General features: G+C 42.7%; 1 protein-coding gene across 9 annotated transcripts in view; it reads right to left on the bottom strand.

Annotated features, from left to right (window-relative positions):
• The window catches only part of KCNG2 (potassium voltage-gated channel modifier subfamily G member 2), an 84,764-nt gene that overhangs the window by 47,477 nt on the left and 20,009 nt on the right, over positions 1–17,278 (bottom strand). For 5 of the 9 annotated variants that reach the window (XM_070627934.1, XM_070627932.1, XM_070627931.1 and 2 more), the window contains one exon: positions 12,022–12,112. The exons of 2 other annotated variants lie outside the window; for them this stretch is intronic. The gene's annotated coding sequence lies outside the window, so the exon portion shown is untranslated. Of the gene's footprint in view, positions 1–8,522; positions 8,616–9,594; positions 9,776–12,021; positions 12,113–17,278 lie in introns of all 9 variants that reach the window. 2 more of the 9 variants (XM_070627936.1, XM_070627937.1) reach the window with 2 other exon arrangements.

The raw sequence follows: 17,278 nt of genomic DNA, 5'->3' as shown, positions 1-17,278 counted from the left end.
ACACTGACAGCTCTGAATCAAAATCGCTCAGAATTTCTACGGGCGTTCATTGGGGGCGCTCCCTTACACAAACGAGGCCTCACTCGAGGTGGGCGCTCTGTACATCCAGGGGTCTGTAATTTACATGAGCGCTGCCAGGATTCACACAAGCTGCTCTGGAGACCAGGTCATTATCTTTAAGGAAAGATAGCCCAGGGGGCCAGGGAGTTCCCAGACCAGGGCTCTCAACCAGGGTCCACTCTGCCCCCCAGGGGACATATGGCACTGTCTGCAGACATCTCTGGTTGTCACGACTGGGGGACCACTGGCATCAAGAGGGTGGAGGTCAGGGGTGCTGCTCAGTTCCCTGCAGGGCCCAGGACGGCCACCACAGAGAGTCACCCAGCCAACGTCAGGGGTGCAGAGGCTGAGACCATGCTCATACTCATCAGTCTTACCGAGTAAAGAACTCACTGAAGCAGCCGTACAAGGAAAGAGACGACAGAAGCTAGACATCAGTTTAGATGCTGGGAGACATCACCAGGCTGTTGAGGGGACACAGAGGACCAACAGGCTGCCACCAAAGCAGGGCATCACGCGAGGAAGAAGCTTGAAGAGTGGTTTGATCTCAGCTTAAAAGCCAACTGCTCGAGGATCTAAAACACGTCTCACACTAGAGATGTTGCAAGATAATTAACTCGCCAATTAAAGGCTTTGTAAGTTGTTCCCTGCCTCCACCTTGGTTTGGGTGTCTTCATAAATTGGGTTCACACCTGTTTACCTTTTCCCTCATCTCTTCTCGACATCAGCCACCCCAGGGCCAAAGGGGTTGGTTTGTGGGAAAGGGGAGCCATGACTCGGACCTTTCTCAAAGACTGTCCCAACCTTCTTGCTGGTCTTGTCTTCTTCCAGATAGGCACTTGGCTTTGTAGTCAAAACACTTAACCTCTGAGACGGCACAGCTTCACAAGAACAGACACGTGAGACGGGCCATGTGACAACAAGGAAGAAGTGATGCAAATAAGAAACGCTTTTCTTCCACCGACCAGCATACAACTGTGGCTGAGACAATTCAGAGTAAAAATGCATGAGCCTCATGACAGTGAAGAGGTCACAGGCTAATATTTGGTGAGCCACTAAATGTTTTGCCTTTGAATTCTTACTGTCCTACCATGACAAACACTATATGAATTAAGATAAAAATCACCTAAGGGTTAAAAACAAAGAGCCAAAGTAGATAACTAATTTTAGACAAAATAAGACTCTAAGGAGATTTTCACAGTCTTAAAATAAAGACAAGTACTATTAGAATCATTCCACAATTTCTTTCTGGTTGTTAAACTCATATGTATTCAATTATTTTGTTTTAAATGGTTTTATATTCTATACGTCAAAGTTACACAAATTACAAAAGCCTTCTAAAGTGTATATATGAACAGAACTGAAAACTTGCTAATTACATCTATTTTTAGCCATGTTATTGACAGAAACATTGACAATTATTTTTCAGTTACGATTTCTGAGAACCACATATAGTCTCCAAATCTATAAGACACATAGGAATTTGGTAACTAACAACTCTTATCCACAAAGCAAGGTGTATACGGCAGAGCTGTATATAACTACCCCCAAGAATTTTTTAAATCAAATTTTTAATTTTGAGATTGTAGAGATCCCATGTACCTTTTACCCAATTTGCCCACTGGTAGCATCTTGCAGAACTGCAGCCCACTCTCACAACCAGTATGCTGACACTGACACAGTCCAGACGCAGGGCATCCATCACCCCCTGACACCCTTTTATAGTCACACCCACTTCCCTCCCTCCCACCCATCCCCCCACACCCACCCCAGCAACCACTGAAACCACGAATCTGTTCTCCATCTCTATACTGCTGTCATTCCAAAAGTGGTATATAAATGGACTCACACAGTTATGTAACCTTCTCGGATTGGTTTTTTTCACTCAGCATCACTCTCTGGAGACCCAGCCAGGTTGTTGCTGTATCAACAGTTCACGCCTAGTGATCTCTTGCCTATGGATGTGCCACAGTTTGTTTAACCATCACAAGTTGAAGGACATCTGGGTTATTTCCAGGATTTGACTATCATGAACAAAGCTGCTGTAAACATTTCCATGAAGATTTTTTTTTCCTCTGGGATAAATGCCCAGTGAAGCAAAAGTTTTTACTTTTGATAAAGCCCAATTTATCATTTCTTGTATTATTGACTGTGTTTTTGGTATCAAGAATAATTTTTCTAGTCCAACATCCCAAAGACTTTCTACCGTTCTTTTTCTAGAGTTTGTAGTTTTACATTTTAAGTCAGGGATCCATTTTGAGTTAATTTTTGTACCAGGTGTGGGACTTAGATCAAGGTTCACTGTTTTGGCCTGTGGATGTCAACTGCTCCAGCACTGTTTTGAAGACTATCTTTCCTACGTTGAATCACCTTTGAAACTTTGCCAAAAATCAGTTGGGCATGTTTGTGTGGATCTATTTCTGGGTTTTCTCTTCTGTTCCGTTGATCCAGTAAGTGTCTCTCCACCAATACACACAGCTTGATAACTAGCTATATGGCAAGTCTCAAAATCGGGTGGACGTCTGACTCCTCCCACTTTATTCTTCTTTTCAAAATAGTTTAACCTATTCTTGTTCCTTTGCCTTTCCATACAGATTTTGGAACAATTCTGTCTGTATTTGCACTGGGACTTGACAGGAATTGTGCTACCCTCCAGCCTGCTCTCAGCCCTACCCTTCTTCCCTCCTTTGGCAGCTCTGTTCTTTGCTGCACACACTCTAGGATGGCTACGTCCACTCAGCACAGGGACCCTTCATCACAGGTGACGCCCCTCCCTGTCTCTGCTGGTTTTATTTGCCCCTTATCTACATTATCAAATACTAATGCAGCCTCTCCAACTTTCTTTTGATTGATGTTTGCATGATATATCTTTTTCTATCCTTTTAATTTCAACCTGCTTATATGGTTATAATTGAAGTGACTTTCTCATAGACAACATATTATTGGGTCATGTTTTTTCATCCATTCTGTCACTCCCTGCCTTTTAATTGGTATTTGTTTTGTTTATACCATTTATATCTAATGTAATTATTGATGGGTAGTGTAATATTGATAATGTGATAACGTAATAATGTAATCATTGATAAAATCTTCCATTTTATTTTATGTTTTCTGTTCTTTGTTCATTTCTGTTTTATTTTTCCTGTCTCCCTGTGGATGTCTTGATCATATTTTAGAATTCTACCTTCCATCATCTGTAGTGTTTTTGAGTGTTTTTAGTGGTTGCTTCAGATATTGCATTATATTTACATAACTTATCACAGTCCACTGGTGGTGTTATTTTACTGAGTGCAGTGTAGACACCTAACTTTTCTTTATGTATGTATACCATACCCCCTTTGTAATACAATTATCTTAAATAATCCTTCTACATACCTTAGAATCACATCAGAAAGTGTTATAGGTTTGTTCCCACCATCAAACATAATTTAGAAAACTCAAAAGGAGAAGGTAAGTCTATTGATTTACTCCTATTCTTGCTTCCCATTTTTCTCCTTCCTGATGTCCCAAGATTCCTTCTTTTATTGTTTCCTTTCTCTTTGGAGAACGTCCAATGAGTCAGTATTTAAAGGTAGAGCTGCTGGTGACAAATTTTCTCAGCTTTCCTCTATCTGCGAATGTCTTGATTTCACCTTCATTCCTCAAGGATATTTTTTCTGAGTATAAGATTATGAGCTGATCTTTTTTTTTAGCACTTGAAAAGTGTTGTTTCACTTCCTTCTGGCCTCCATGGTTTCTGATGAGAAATCCACTGCCATTTGAATTGTCTTCCCCTATAGGTAAGGTGTTTTTTCTCTCTTAATTGCTTTCAAGAGTTTTAATTTCCCTTTAGTTTTCAGAAGTTTGACTCTGATGTGTCTATTGTGGATTTTGGGGGTTATCCTATTAGGGATTCATTCAGCTTCTTGAATATGTGAACTTATGTCTTTTGCCAAATTTGAGAAGTTTTAAGTCATTATTTCTTCAAGAACTTTCCAGTCCTGCCATCTTTCTCCTCTCCTTCCAAGACTCTGATGACATGAATGTTAGATCTTATAGTCTCACAGGCCCCTGAAGCTCTGTTCATTTTTTTCAGTCTATTTTCTATTACTCAAATTGGAAAATTTCTATATTCAGTCTTCCAGTTCACTGATTCTTTCGTCTGTCCCCTCCATCTGCTTTTGAATCCATCCATCAAGTTTTTCATTTCATTCATTATATTTTTCCATTCTAAGCTATTCATTTTGTTTTCTTTGTATCTTCTATTCCTTCACTGAGACTTTCTATGTCTTTGCTAAGGCTTGATTTTTTCATCTGTTTCAGGTGTGTTTGTAATTGCTTATTAAAGTATTTTTTACAAGGGCTGCTTTAAAAATCTTTGCCCAATAATTCTAGTATCCCTGTCATCTTGGTATTGGTATCTGTTGATTGTCCTTTTTCATTTGGTTTGAAATCTTCCTGGTTCTTGGTATGATGACTGATTTTCTAATGAAGCCTGGACATATTGGGTATTATGTGATGGGACTCTGGATCTTATTTAAAACTTATGTTGTAGCTGACCTCCTCTGACACTGATCTGGAAGGTGGGGGAGGGCTGTCGTCTCACACTGGCAGGTGGGGGTAGAAAACCAGGGTCCCCTCTTGGCTGCAATTGACACAGGGGGGCTCTTCATTATTGATGGGTAGAGGTGGGAGTTCCTGCTCCCCAGCAGGTCTCTGCTGCCACCAGCCCAGTGGGAGGTTGGAGTGCCTCACTACAGCAATGGAAGGTGGAGGTCTAGGGTCCCGACTTGCCATTGCTGGGGTTTGGGGCCACACTGTTTGGGGTAGAGTGATTATCATCTAGAAGTGTTCTCTCCTGCTAGGCTGCCCCTTTCCTGGTCCTTTGGTGGGAGAGAGCAGGCTTCTGTTGCCTGCTCCTATTGGCATTTCTGGGTTGCCAGCTTCTCCAACTCCCCATTTGGGATGTTTGAGACAAAAAATCCTCCAGGAACTCATCATGGTGTTGTTTCTTGGGTCCTGAGGTCCCTGCTGGTCTGCCCTCTTCTCTCCACCTTTCAGAGTCTTCTCATGTTTGTTTTACATATAATTCCCAGGAGTTTTTATTTTATTTTTATTTTTATTTTTTATTGAGTTATTGATAGGTTACAATCTTGTGAAATTTCAATTGTACATTAATGTTTGTCAGTCATGTTGTAGGTGCACCACTTCACCCTTTGTGCCCACCCCCCACCCCACCTTTCCCCTGGTATCCACTAAACTGTTCTTGGTCCATAATTTTAAATGCCTCATATGAGTGGAGTCATACACAGATTATCCTTCTCTCGCTGGCTTATTTCACTTAACATAATTCTCTCAAGGTCCATCCATGTTATTGCAAATGGAATGATTTTGTTCTGTTTTGCAGCTGAGTAGTATTCCATTGTATATATGTACCACATCTTCTTTATCCATTCGTCTGTTGCTGGACACTTAGGTTGCTTCCACATCTTGGCTATTGTAAACAGTGCTGCAATAAACATTGGGGTGCACAGGACTTTTGGGATTGCTGACTTCAGGCTCTTTGGATAAATACCCAGTAGTGGGATGGCTGGATCGTATGGTAGTTCTATTTTTAGTTTTTTGAGGAATCTCCACACTGTTTTCCATAGTGGCTGCACCAGTTTGCATTCCCACCAGCAGTGTATGAGGGTTCCTTTTTCTCCACAACCTCTCCAACATTTGTTGCTATTAGTTTTAGATATTTTTGTCATTCTAACGGGTGTAAGGTGATATCTTAGTGTAGTTTTGATTTGCATTTCCCTGATGATCAGCGATGATGAGCATCTTTTCATGTGCCTATTGGCCATCATTATATCTTCTTTGGAGAAATGTCTGTTCATGTCTCCAGCCCATTTTTTGATTGGGTTGTTTGATGTTTTGTGATTGAGTTGTGAGAGTTCTTTATATATTAAGGATATTAAGCCTTTGTCAGATATATGACTTGCAAATATTTTTTCCCAGTTAGTGGGTTGTTTTTTTGGTTCAATCCTGTTTTCATTTGCCTTGAAGAAGCTCTTTAATCTGATGAAGTCCCATTTGTTTATTCTTTCTATTGTTTCCCTTCTCTGAGAAGGCATGGTGTCCGAAAAGATCCTTTTAATACTGATGTCAAAGAGTGTACTGCCTACGTTTTCTTCCAGAAGCCTTATGGTTTCAGGTCTCATCTTTAGGTCTTTAATCCATTTTGAGTTTATTTTGGTGAATGGTGAAAAAGAATGGTCAATTTTCATTCTTTTATATATGGTTTCCAGTTTTCCCAGCACCATTTGTTGAAAAGACTTTCTTTTCTCCATTGTATGCCCTCAGCTCCTTTGTCAAAGATAAGCTGTCCATAGATGTGTGGTTTTATTTCTGGGCTTTCAATTTTGTTCCATTGATCTGTGCACCTGTTTTTGTACCAGTACCATGCTGTTTTGATTACTGTAGCTTTGTAGTATGTTTTGAAGTCAGGGATTGTGATGCCTCCCATTTTGTTCTTTTTTCTCAGGATTGCTTTAGCAATTCGGGGTCTTTTGTTGCCCCATATGAATTTTAGGATTCTTTGTTCTAATTCTGTAAAGAATGTCATTGGGATTCTGATTGGGATAGCGTTGAATCTGTAAATTGCTTTAGGTAGAATAGACATTTTAACTATCTTTATTCTTCCAATCCATGTACATGGAATGTCTTTCCATCTCCTTATGTTGTCATCCAATTCTCTCAGAAAGGCCTTGTAATTTTCATTATATAAGTCCTTCACTTCCTTAGTTAAATTTACCCCAAGGTATTTTATTCTTTTTGTTGCGATTGTGAATGGTATTGTATTCTTGAGTTCTTTTTCTGTTGGTTCATTACTGGAGTATAGAAATGCTACTGATTTATGCAAATTGATTTTATACCCTGCAACTTTGCTGTAGTTGTTGATTACTTCTAACAGTTTTCCAATGGATTCTTTGGGGTTTTCTATATATAAGATCATGTCGTCTGCAAACAGCGAGAGTTTCACTTCTTCCTTCATAATTCCCAGGAGTTTTAGTTGTCCTCAGTGGGAGGAACAGAGAAGAGTATGTCTACACCATCTTCCCAGAAGAGGAAGGCCTCCCAAAATTTGGAAAGCAAGCTATAAAATATTTGCTAATCTTGTGATTTGTAATAAAATAAGTTTAAAGAAATTCCACTTGCTCTGGAAACAAGTTGCAATGAAATAAAACCAATGTAGAGTGATTTTTTTCCCCTAAAATAATTACTCAGTTTACTTAAATGATATGTGTTGAGCATCTAGTGTGTCTTCATATTCTAGCTAATACAATATCTTCTAAATTTTTGGAAACTGTGTCTAAAGGGAAGTATGTAAGCAGTCAGATGTTTTGGGTGTCCACTCACTCTGATTTCTTTTCTTTTTTTTTTTTTGAGGAAGATTAGCCCTGAGCTAACATCTGTTGCCAATCTTCCTCTTGTTGCTGAGGAAGATTGGTCCTGAGCTAACATCCATGCCCAACTTCCTCTTCTTGATATGTGGGACGCCTGCCTCAGCATGGCCTGATAAGTGGTGCGTAGGTCCATGCCCATGATCTGAACTCTGCGGCTGCCAAAGCAGAGTGCAGGAAATTAACTGCTACACCATCAGGCTGGCCCCTCTGATTTCTAAACAAATATTTTTTCTAAAATTATTTTTAGAATAATAGCCACTTAAAGTGACTCCAGTCTCTCCAGAATGACTCAGGATTTTAAGAGCAGTCTTCACTTACATTCCGAACAATTCTGAGGGAGCATCCGGGCCTCCATTCCCACAGCAAAACCCACCACCCACCTTTGCCTGGCACCCTGGCTGCTATTAATGGGCAAGGTCTCACTGCAAACTCCTCCGTTTGACCTCTGCCTTTTGGGGGTTCGAAATCAATGAGCCTAGACTAGGGTTAATTTACCTCTAAGTGTTTCTGAAGCACAGACAGTTCTATTGAATAAATGAGGGAAATATTCAACCTGCTCAGAAGAGCAGGCATGAACACATCCAACATAGCTCATAAGTTCATACAGCCAAATAGCTTCTCTTTCTACTGAAAATGCACTTAGCCATCAGGAACCATTTCTTCCCACTCAAGAACTGTTTCTCACTGGTTGTAACTGATTCCTGATGGGAGGCAGGCAAAGTCCAAGGTGAGACGAGACATCTTGTGCCAGAAAGCAAAGAAGAGCTCCAATGTGAATGGACGTGTGTCGAAAGGATGTGGGGCCAGCCTGAAAGGGCTCCTACCGGCAGACTTTGAGAGTCTAAAAACATAATGACTCGACTTATTGTAAATGTGAGTAAAGAGAAGCCTATGCATCTTCAGTGATACAGTAATAAAAGAGAGAAAGAAAAGATGTTTGCCACCATTGGAGGACAAGACCTCAGCCCAGTGCTTGCTACCAGGTCATTGCGAAGGGGAGTGTGGCTTTAAATGGGTACATCCAGTACTCACCCCTTAATCCAGCAGCAGACTTGGCACAGCCATCCTGACAATATGGCCCTTGGATGTGATGCAACGAGTCACCAACAGTCATCTGGCTCTGCCCTAGGTGAGTACAGGTTCTAATCAGATGCCTAGACCCAAGTCCCAGTGTCCAGAGAATGCGCGGGATAGAGAAACACCACTGAGAAACCGGAACGGGGCCATCCTACAGAACAACTGGCTTGGATTCTTCAAAGAGTCAAAGACAAGCCAAAATAAAAGGTGGGAAGAATGTTCTAGAATCTGGGAGTAAAAGAGATTAAGAGACATAACCAAATGAAATGTATAAATCTTGATTAGATTTTTATCCAAAAACCTACAAAAGAGACAGTTTTGGGACAATTGGGAAATATGAATTTGGACCTGATATATTCATTTTTGTTAATTTTCTTAGGTGTTATAATGGTATTGTGGTTATGAAAGACAATGACCTTATTTTTAGGAGATGCATGCTTAACTATTCAGAGATAAAATGTCTTGATTTATGTCAACTACTTCCAAATGGTTCATATATTTCATATATACATAAACACACATTTCATATATATATACACATACATAGGCACAGACAGATGGCTAGGTTTTCACATAGTATTCTTTCAACTTTTCTGTATGTCTGAAATTTTTCACTTAAAAAAAGCTAGAAAAAAACAATTTAAAAAAATCCCAAATCAACAAAACATAATTCTTATGATATTGCTTTCCTCCTCACAAAGCGAGATGCAAAACAATATATAACCTCCATTTTCATTTATCAAAATATTAATAATGGTTATCATGCTTGTGTGATGGCTAACTTTTTGTCAACATGACCAGGTCATGGGGTGCCCAGATATTTGGTGAAACATGATCCTGGGTGTTTCTGTCAGGGTGCTTTGGACAAGGTAATGTTTAATCTGTAGAGTAAAGCAGACTGCCCTCCCTAAAGTGAGAATCTCACATTTTGTGCCTTAACATGAAGGTTTTTTATGATAAATACCATGAAAACCCCACTATAAAACCAAGCCAAGCGACCTCCTCCGCCCACCATTCCCGGCCTGACCTCGGCCTCCCTGGTTCTGCCACGTCTGGGCAAGTGTGGCTGCTCCTCGGGCTCCTGTGTTCACATTCATGTTCTTGACCGTCTGCTGTGGGTCGCTCCTGCTTTCCTTTCTCCTCCTGGCCACTCGGTGTAACTGGTCTCTGCCAACTGCCTTTGGACAGACCTGGCACACCTGTGGACACTGGGCCCCAGGCCAAGGGTTCAGCTTTAGTGCATGTGGACCTGCCAGTGTCATACTTCCATTCACACAATCAGTCAGAACTTAACCACACTGGTCTTCACCAAATGGGTCCAATTATATATATATGTATGTATATGTTTACTTTGATTTGTCCGTTATTCACGCATTGACACAGCACACTTTGACCCACTCAGATCTTTTCCTGTCAATGGGATATTCTAGTGAAAGTTTGTATCTCTTAAACTATTGTGGCCAAACAGATTTGGGTTTTGTTCATAAACTCATAGTTCCTGATTTCCCACTTCCCAAACACCATTAACAACGTGAGTGTGGAAAGAAAAATGACAATTAGAATCACAACTGAAATTCCCAACAACCATAACAGTCACATCAAACTGCAGCAGGAGAGATTTAGGTTAGATGGAAAGAAATCCTTAACTAATTACAAGCTGGAGAAACATTGAGAAAAGTTGTACCGTGGTCCCCCTTATCCATGGTTTTGCTTTCCCTGGTTTCAGATCCCCTCGGTCAACTGCAGTCCAAAAATACTAAATGGAAAATTCCAGAAATAAACAATTCCTAAGTTTTAAACGGCACACTGTCTGAGTGGTGTGATGAAATCTCATGCCATTCCACTCTGTCCCCCCTGGACGTGACGCATCCCTTTGTCCAGCAGGTCCACACTGTATAAACTACCTGCCTGTTAGTCACTTAGTAGCCATCTTGGTTATCAGATCCCCTGCCACAGTATTGCAGTGCTCGTGTTCAAGTAATCCTTGTTTTACTTAATAATGGCCCAAAGTACAAAAGGAGTGATGCTGGCAATTTAGATGTGCCAAAGAGAAGGGGAAACTGCTTCCTTTAAGTGAAAAGGTAAAAGTTCTCGACTTATTAAGGAAAGAAAAAAAATCATATGCTGAGGTTACTAAGATCTATGGTAATTTTTATTACAATATATTGCTATAATTGTTCTAATTTATTATTAGTTATTGTTGTTAATCTCTTACTGTGCCTAATTTATAAATGAAACCTTATCATATGTCTGTATGTATAGGAAAAAACATAGCATATACAGGGTTAGGTGCTATCCGTGGTTTCAGTCATCCCCTGGGGGTCTTGGAATGTATCCCCCTAGGATGAGGGGGACTACTGTACAACATCCTTCACTGCCAATTTTTGAGGGAAATTAGGCTTCTAATTTCCCCACTGATTGGGTGGATCCCGGCTCACAGCAGGAAAGCAGATGAGGGAGCAACATCCCAATTCTATATTCCAGCACACTGTTGATCTGCCTTCCGATGAGAGGAGTAAAGCCGAGAAGGGATATTTCTTTGAAAACAACACATCTAAATGTGTGAAACTCTTCTAAGACTGCCAGGTGCCATGCACAACAGGATTCTTGCTATCTAGGTGGGAAAATCCAAGGACAGAGTCAGAAGACTAGGATCTTGGCCTCAGCTCTGTGTGCCTAAGGCCAGTTACTTAGCCTCTCGGGGTCTCAGGGTCCAGTCAGTGAATCAAGGGGTCGAATGAGATGATCGCCAGGCCCCTTCCAGATTTAAGGTATAAATTTAAGTCTACAAACACCAGGGAAGAGTGGGAAAGAAGAGAGGCATGGTATTTTGGAAAACAGCAGGAGAGAGTGGGAAGAAGACAGAGGAACACAATAGCAGCAAGGGCTGACGAGGGGAGAGGCCTGGGCAGGTGAAGAGCAGGTGAGGGACACACAGGAGCTGGGTGGGGCTGGCAGACACCCAGTGACCCGAGTCACGAGCATCCCAGCTCACCTCCGGCATCCTGGGACAAAGCCTCTAAGAACAAACACCTCCCCCATGTTTGCTCCTCAGCCACCGTGCTCCTGAGATGAGACCAGTGGGGGAGACAGCCCCGTGGAGGATGAGGTTGGCTGGATTGTGGCCTCGGGAACCCACAGACAAGGATGGGAGGGCTGGTAGACAGCGGACTAGGTTCTCTGGGGGACCCCAAATTCATTATTTTGCAGCCACCCCCAGTCTCCTAACTTAGAACTCCTCAGGGGAGTGCCCACACTCATGAAGCCCGGTTTATCCTTCTGGGCCTTTCCCCAAAGTTCTGCTTTCCTTCCCATTGTTTATCTAATCTCTGAGGAAATCAGTATTTTGGGGGTAACCATATATTAAGATTCTTTAAATGCGATGGTTTAATTTAAAAAGACAGCCTCCAGTTTTCTTTTAGTGGCGGTGCGGAGCGCCTGTGAAATTTCTTACCCTTGGTCTGTTTTCCTGTGTGGGTCCCATCCTGGGTGTCCCTTTTCAAGTGGAGCTGTCTCACAGGGCCTCTGCCAGTGCTCCTCAACCCCTGAAATGACACGTTAAATTCCTCTGTTAGGGCCTGGCTTCTTGACCTTGGTTGGGTACTGAACTTCTTAGAGAATCCAATAAACACAATTCATCGCCTTATAAAATACACATAATCACACATAGAAAATCTTGGGTCAGTCTGGGGTTTTATGGATCCTCTAGAAGCTATGATGGCCAGATGAACACACAGATCCCAGGTTAAGAGCTTCTATTTCAGGAGGAATATTTATATTCACTCCAATTACCAACTAAATTACATCATGATAGTTTTTGTACCTTTTCTCCAAACAACATTCTGACTCTTGTCTATAAAATTTATAGAATCTCTTAAGTGCAGGGTTTTGACAAGACAAATGAAAACATAATAGTTTTCAGCATTTCTTCCTTTTTCTTATCTCCTCTGTCTCCAATTAGCAAATTAGACAGCTACCCAGGGCAGTGCCCTATAAAACGTGAGAACTATTACCTCGAGGCTCATACACAAGGCCCTCACCCCACTTTTGCTGTTTCGGGAAAAGGGTTCTTTCTGGAGACCAACCTGTGTCCTGTGTTCTCATCCCACCCATCTAAAGGATCCTCCCGAAAGTCCTCCCTAATTAGTCCCGTTTCCTGCCTTTCTAATCAGCATATAAACAATACATCCATCCTGGCCAGCCAGCCCATTTCTCACTCCCTCTTGGCAACCTCTTCTCAATGAGAGTCTCCATTCCCACCGCCTCCCCCACGCCCCCACCGCCATGTACTCTCACTGTGATCTGCACCACCTCCCACCCAAGTCTTCTGTCCTAAAAGCACTTGGCCTTTACCAGGTGACGGGACAGCCCATCCTTCTGGAGCCCTGTCATCTCCGCTCAGCTGTCCTGGTCCCTTCACCTTTTCCTGATTCTCCGTCTAAGGCCTGATTGCTTCCAACTTCCTCCAGGGCATCTCTGAGCAATGCATGCCCTGGAGTCAGCTCCCCAGGCCCAGAGCTGTCTCCCAACCACCCACCCCCCCTTAAATGAGATACTCCTGCCTCAATGGAGTTCCTGGAGCAGCAGTCCAAGAGTCTCTGGGACTTAGCCCACCTGCTCACACTCCATTGGGATCCCAGAGTCCTGCAGAACACAGGTGGGCCACAAATCCCCTCCAGGTGACCTCAATGTGGCCCTCACTGAGGCCCTAGGTTTTGTTAACTGATTGACAGACATACAATCATATAGGGTCGGCCTGGGTCTCTTGAGTATAATCCTGTAAGAGGGGTCCTCGGTCTCTCACCTACCCTTCTGTTAGGGTCAGTCTGGATCTCTCACCTGCAGTCCCATCAGAGGGGCCTGGGTCTCCACATCTACCTTCCTGTTCAAAGGGCCTCTGTGTCTCACCTACAATCCTTTTAGGGTCAAACTGGGTCTCTCACCTGCAATCGGCTGAGAGTTTGTAGATTCTCATCAGGCACACCCTCATATATTTAAGTACATCTCTCTGTGGCTTTCCGCCTAAGGTTTTTAAGGAGAATATTATGTTCCAGTACAATTGTAACTGCTAAATCTGTTTCAATGTATAGGCAAGAGGATTATAAATAGTACATTTGTATGCAAATATACTGTCAAATCCATTTTCTTTTCTCTGAACTAGCTATTTACATAAGTATTTTTGCTTCTGGAGCCCAGAGAAGAGAGATTTCCATCCAACCCACCACACTCTATTTAAGTGCTCGGGCTGTGCAGTGGCTGGTGGATAATGGAGGCACCCCTCTGCGTACTGCGGTTTCGAGGCCTGGAGTTTGCAGGAGACATAAACCAGGAAGGAGGGGTAACACTCCCGGGAGTTCTGTCTCTCCTTCCAGCACTTCCCAAATCCATCCTGAGCATCTCTCGCCTCTGATGGTCTCTGGGAGGTAGTGGATGTTCCCTCAGTTTGTCAAGGGACCCCAGGTTGGGGGCCTCAGCAGGCTTGCCCACGCCCTCATCAATTTCTAACACGGTGATGGAGATACATACAACCCACACACAGAAGACTCCTTAACCGCCTAAGTAATTCTGAAGACAGAGAAGTTAGAGAGCTGTCATGCTAAGCTACCAAGTCCCCCGCTGGTGAGGGCTGAGCTCTCTTTGGACTGGGACGCCTTCTGGACTTGAGATGCCGTGGCTCTGGCCCAGACTGGCCCTGGGCGCCCACAGTGAGCAGACGTTTCTACAGGACAGAGCAGGCTGGAACTGCAAGGTATGTAAGGGAGACTTGGTTTGAAATTCTCGAAGATTCCAGTAGTTTTCCCTTCCCCTCCTCTGCCCATCGTGCAGGGGGTGAGGGAGTGCTTCCCTCACGAACCAGTATCCCTGGCATCTGAGAGGTGAGTGGGCTGCAATTGGAGGGCACAGGGGCAGACCAGCCACCAGTCTCTTCCATGTTCCAGCTCCATGACCTCCTGGGGCTCTCTGCTGAGCCTAAAGTCAGGGGTCCCCAGGCTAGTCTCCAGAAGGAGGCCTGAGACTTCCACTGTATCCCCCTAAAAGACCAGCAGAGGCCAACTCGGGCCCCGGCCGGCCCCAGTGAGGGCAGGCCAGCTTCCTCGCAGGCACCACAGAGCCAATCTGTTACCCGAACAGAAAGTGAGCATGAGCCAAAGCAGCTTTTCCAGATAATTGAATTTTTACTTTTTAATCATGACATTTCTTAATTGGTAATTTCTTTTTCAAATCAATTTTATTAAACAAGTGATTAATCATTCCCATACCTTCTGAAACAGAATGTAATGCATGTAATTTAACTTTCCATGGTGAACTGCATGCATAATTGTGAATTAATCACACCGCACTATCAACAACACAGACGTGGAATAACAGGCAGAACAGGCAGACCGTTGGAGACCCTGGGGCTCAATTCTCCAAGAAGACCCTGATCTCAGTCTCATTTCTATGTAGCTGTAACTTCCTCACACCGGAAGTAGCGTGCCTCCAGGATACCTGGGGCTGCCAACTTTCTGCAAAATAAGTCTTCAGTTGAAATCTGAAGCAACTACGTCCACGTGAAGACCTCATGCTCCAGAAATTCTCTCTTTCAGTTTGACTACAGCATTCTTGGGCTTTCCCAGAGCAACAGAACTCCCTGACATTCCTGCTCCCGACACCGACACCGTACCACTTCCTCGCCAGCTCACCTCCTGCCTCTCCACCAGGCTTGGTGCAGACACTTGGGACAAAAGTCCTAACCTTCCTGAGGATTTACTCACAAACCTACAACTTCCCCTTCATGGCCAGCGTCTTTTACTGCAGACGTCCTCTTCAAGTCTAGGGGCATGACATGGCCTTTGAAAGAAAAAGCAGGTTACAGAAGAGCACAGACCAGGTGACTGTGTTTGTACACAGCATTTCTCTCTCTGTGGGTAGATGGATGCATGAAGAAACTTCCAGAAGGAAAGTCATCAACAGGTTGACAGTACATAGGTATGTGCAGTGGAATTTTAGGTGATTTCTATTTTCTTTGTTGAGTTTTTCTCTCTTTTTTTTTTTTAACACAAAAGATACAAGTAATTTTAGTAACTAGAAAAAGGAATAAAACTATTCTAATTTTAGGGGGGAAATCACATCTTTTAGTTTTTTATATGATGAAACTGAAGTCCCATGAGATACAGTATGATACATTGACCTTTGTGTTGGATCCTTGTTGGCATTTAATAGCCTGAGTATTAAAGTTGATGTCAGGGGCCAGCCTGGTGGCACAGCGGTTAAGTGCGCTCGTTCCACTTTGGTGGCCCAGGGTTTGCTGGTTCAGATCCCGGGTGTAGACATGGCACCGCTTGACAAGCCATGCTGTGGTAGGCATCCCACATATACAGTAGAGGAAGACGGGCATGGATGTTAGCTCGGGGCCAGCCTTCCTCAGCAAAAAGAGGAGGATTGGCAGCAGTTAGCTCAGGGCTAATCTTTCTCAAATAAAATAAAATAAAATAAAATAAAACAAAAAAGTTTATGTCGGGGCCGGCTCTGTGGCCAAGTGGTTAAGTTTGCATGCTCCGCTGCAGCGGCCCAGGGTTCGGATCCTGAGCGCGGACATGGCACAGCTCGTCAGGCCACGTTGAGGTGGTGTCCCACATCCCATGACTAGAAGGACCTGCAACTAAGGTATACAACTATGTACGGCGGGGGCGGGGGGGGGGGGTGAGGATTGGGAAATAAAGCAGAAAAAAAAAAAAAAAAAGATTGGCGACAGTTGTTAGTCCAGGTGCCAATCTAAAGAAAAAAAAAAAGTTTATGCCAACTGGCAATCAGGGAGTTGGTCAAAACCCCGAGGTCACTAAGCATGCTCTTGTAACTCTCAGGCAATAAAATGCATTTTTGTCCTGGGCAATTCTCTAAGCAACAGTAAAAAGAGCAGAAAAGAGATTTTTGCATATCCACACACCAGTTTATTCTTTGAAAACTGATGATGAACAATATTTTAACGTGTTGCTTTGAAAACAATAATCCTTCAAATCCTAGGATGACAACATTTGCCAACCCTCAAATTTCTTTCTTTTTCCTTTTTTTAACCACAGGATTATATTCAAGAAATTTAACTTTTGAAACAGAAACAATTTTAAAAATCATAAGAGAACTTTGAAGTCTTCTATGCAAATACATCTGAAAACTAGATGACATGGATAATTTCCTCAGGAAACACAGACTACCAAAATTCATCCAATTAGAGTTAGAAGCTTAGGCCAATTTCCATTAAAGAAACCGAGAAAGTTACAAAGGAACGACCCCACAAAAAGTACCAAACCCAGGTAGACTCATAGGACATTGTACCAGACTCCATAAAGACCAAGCAGTCCTGACACCTGCAAATCACTCCAGAGCATTGAAAAGGAAGGGAGCTTCCGAATCCCTTTTATGAAGCAAGTAAACACTGACATTCAAACCAAACACGATCAGTATGAGGAAATAAAACCACAGTCCAATATCATTCTGAATATCAATGCAAAAATTTCAAACAAAATATTATTAAACAGACTCCAATGCCTCTTTAAGAAGAAAAAATGCTATGGTAAAGTAGAATTTATTCCAGGAATGCAAGGTAGGTTCAAGAGTAAGAACTCCATTAACATCATTCCCCATAAAAACAAATCAAAGGGGAAAAAATCAAGTGGTTATCTCCATAGATACCAAGAAAGCCTTTGACAAACACTCAAGGTATTGAGAGATAT

Source organism: Equus przewalskii, chromosome 7 (assembly GCF_037783145.1).
Source record: "Equus przewalskii isolate Varuska chromosome 7, EquPr2, whole genome shotgun sequence".
NCBI classification, from domain to species: Eukaryota; Metazoa; Chordata; class Mammalia; order Perissodactyla; family Equidae; genus Equus; species Equus przewalskii.
Note: the sequence above shows the minus strand (reverse complement) of the source record. Positions and strands in the feature narration are given on the sequence as shown.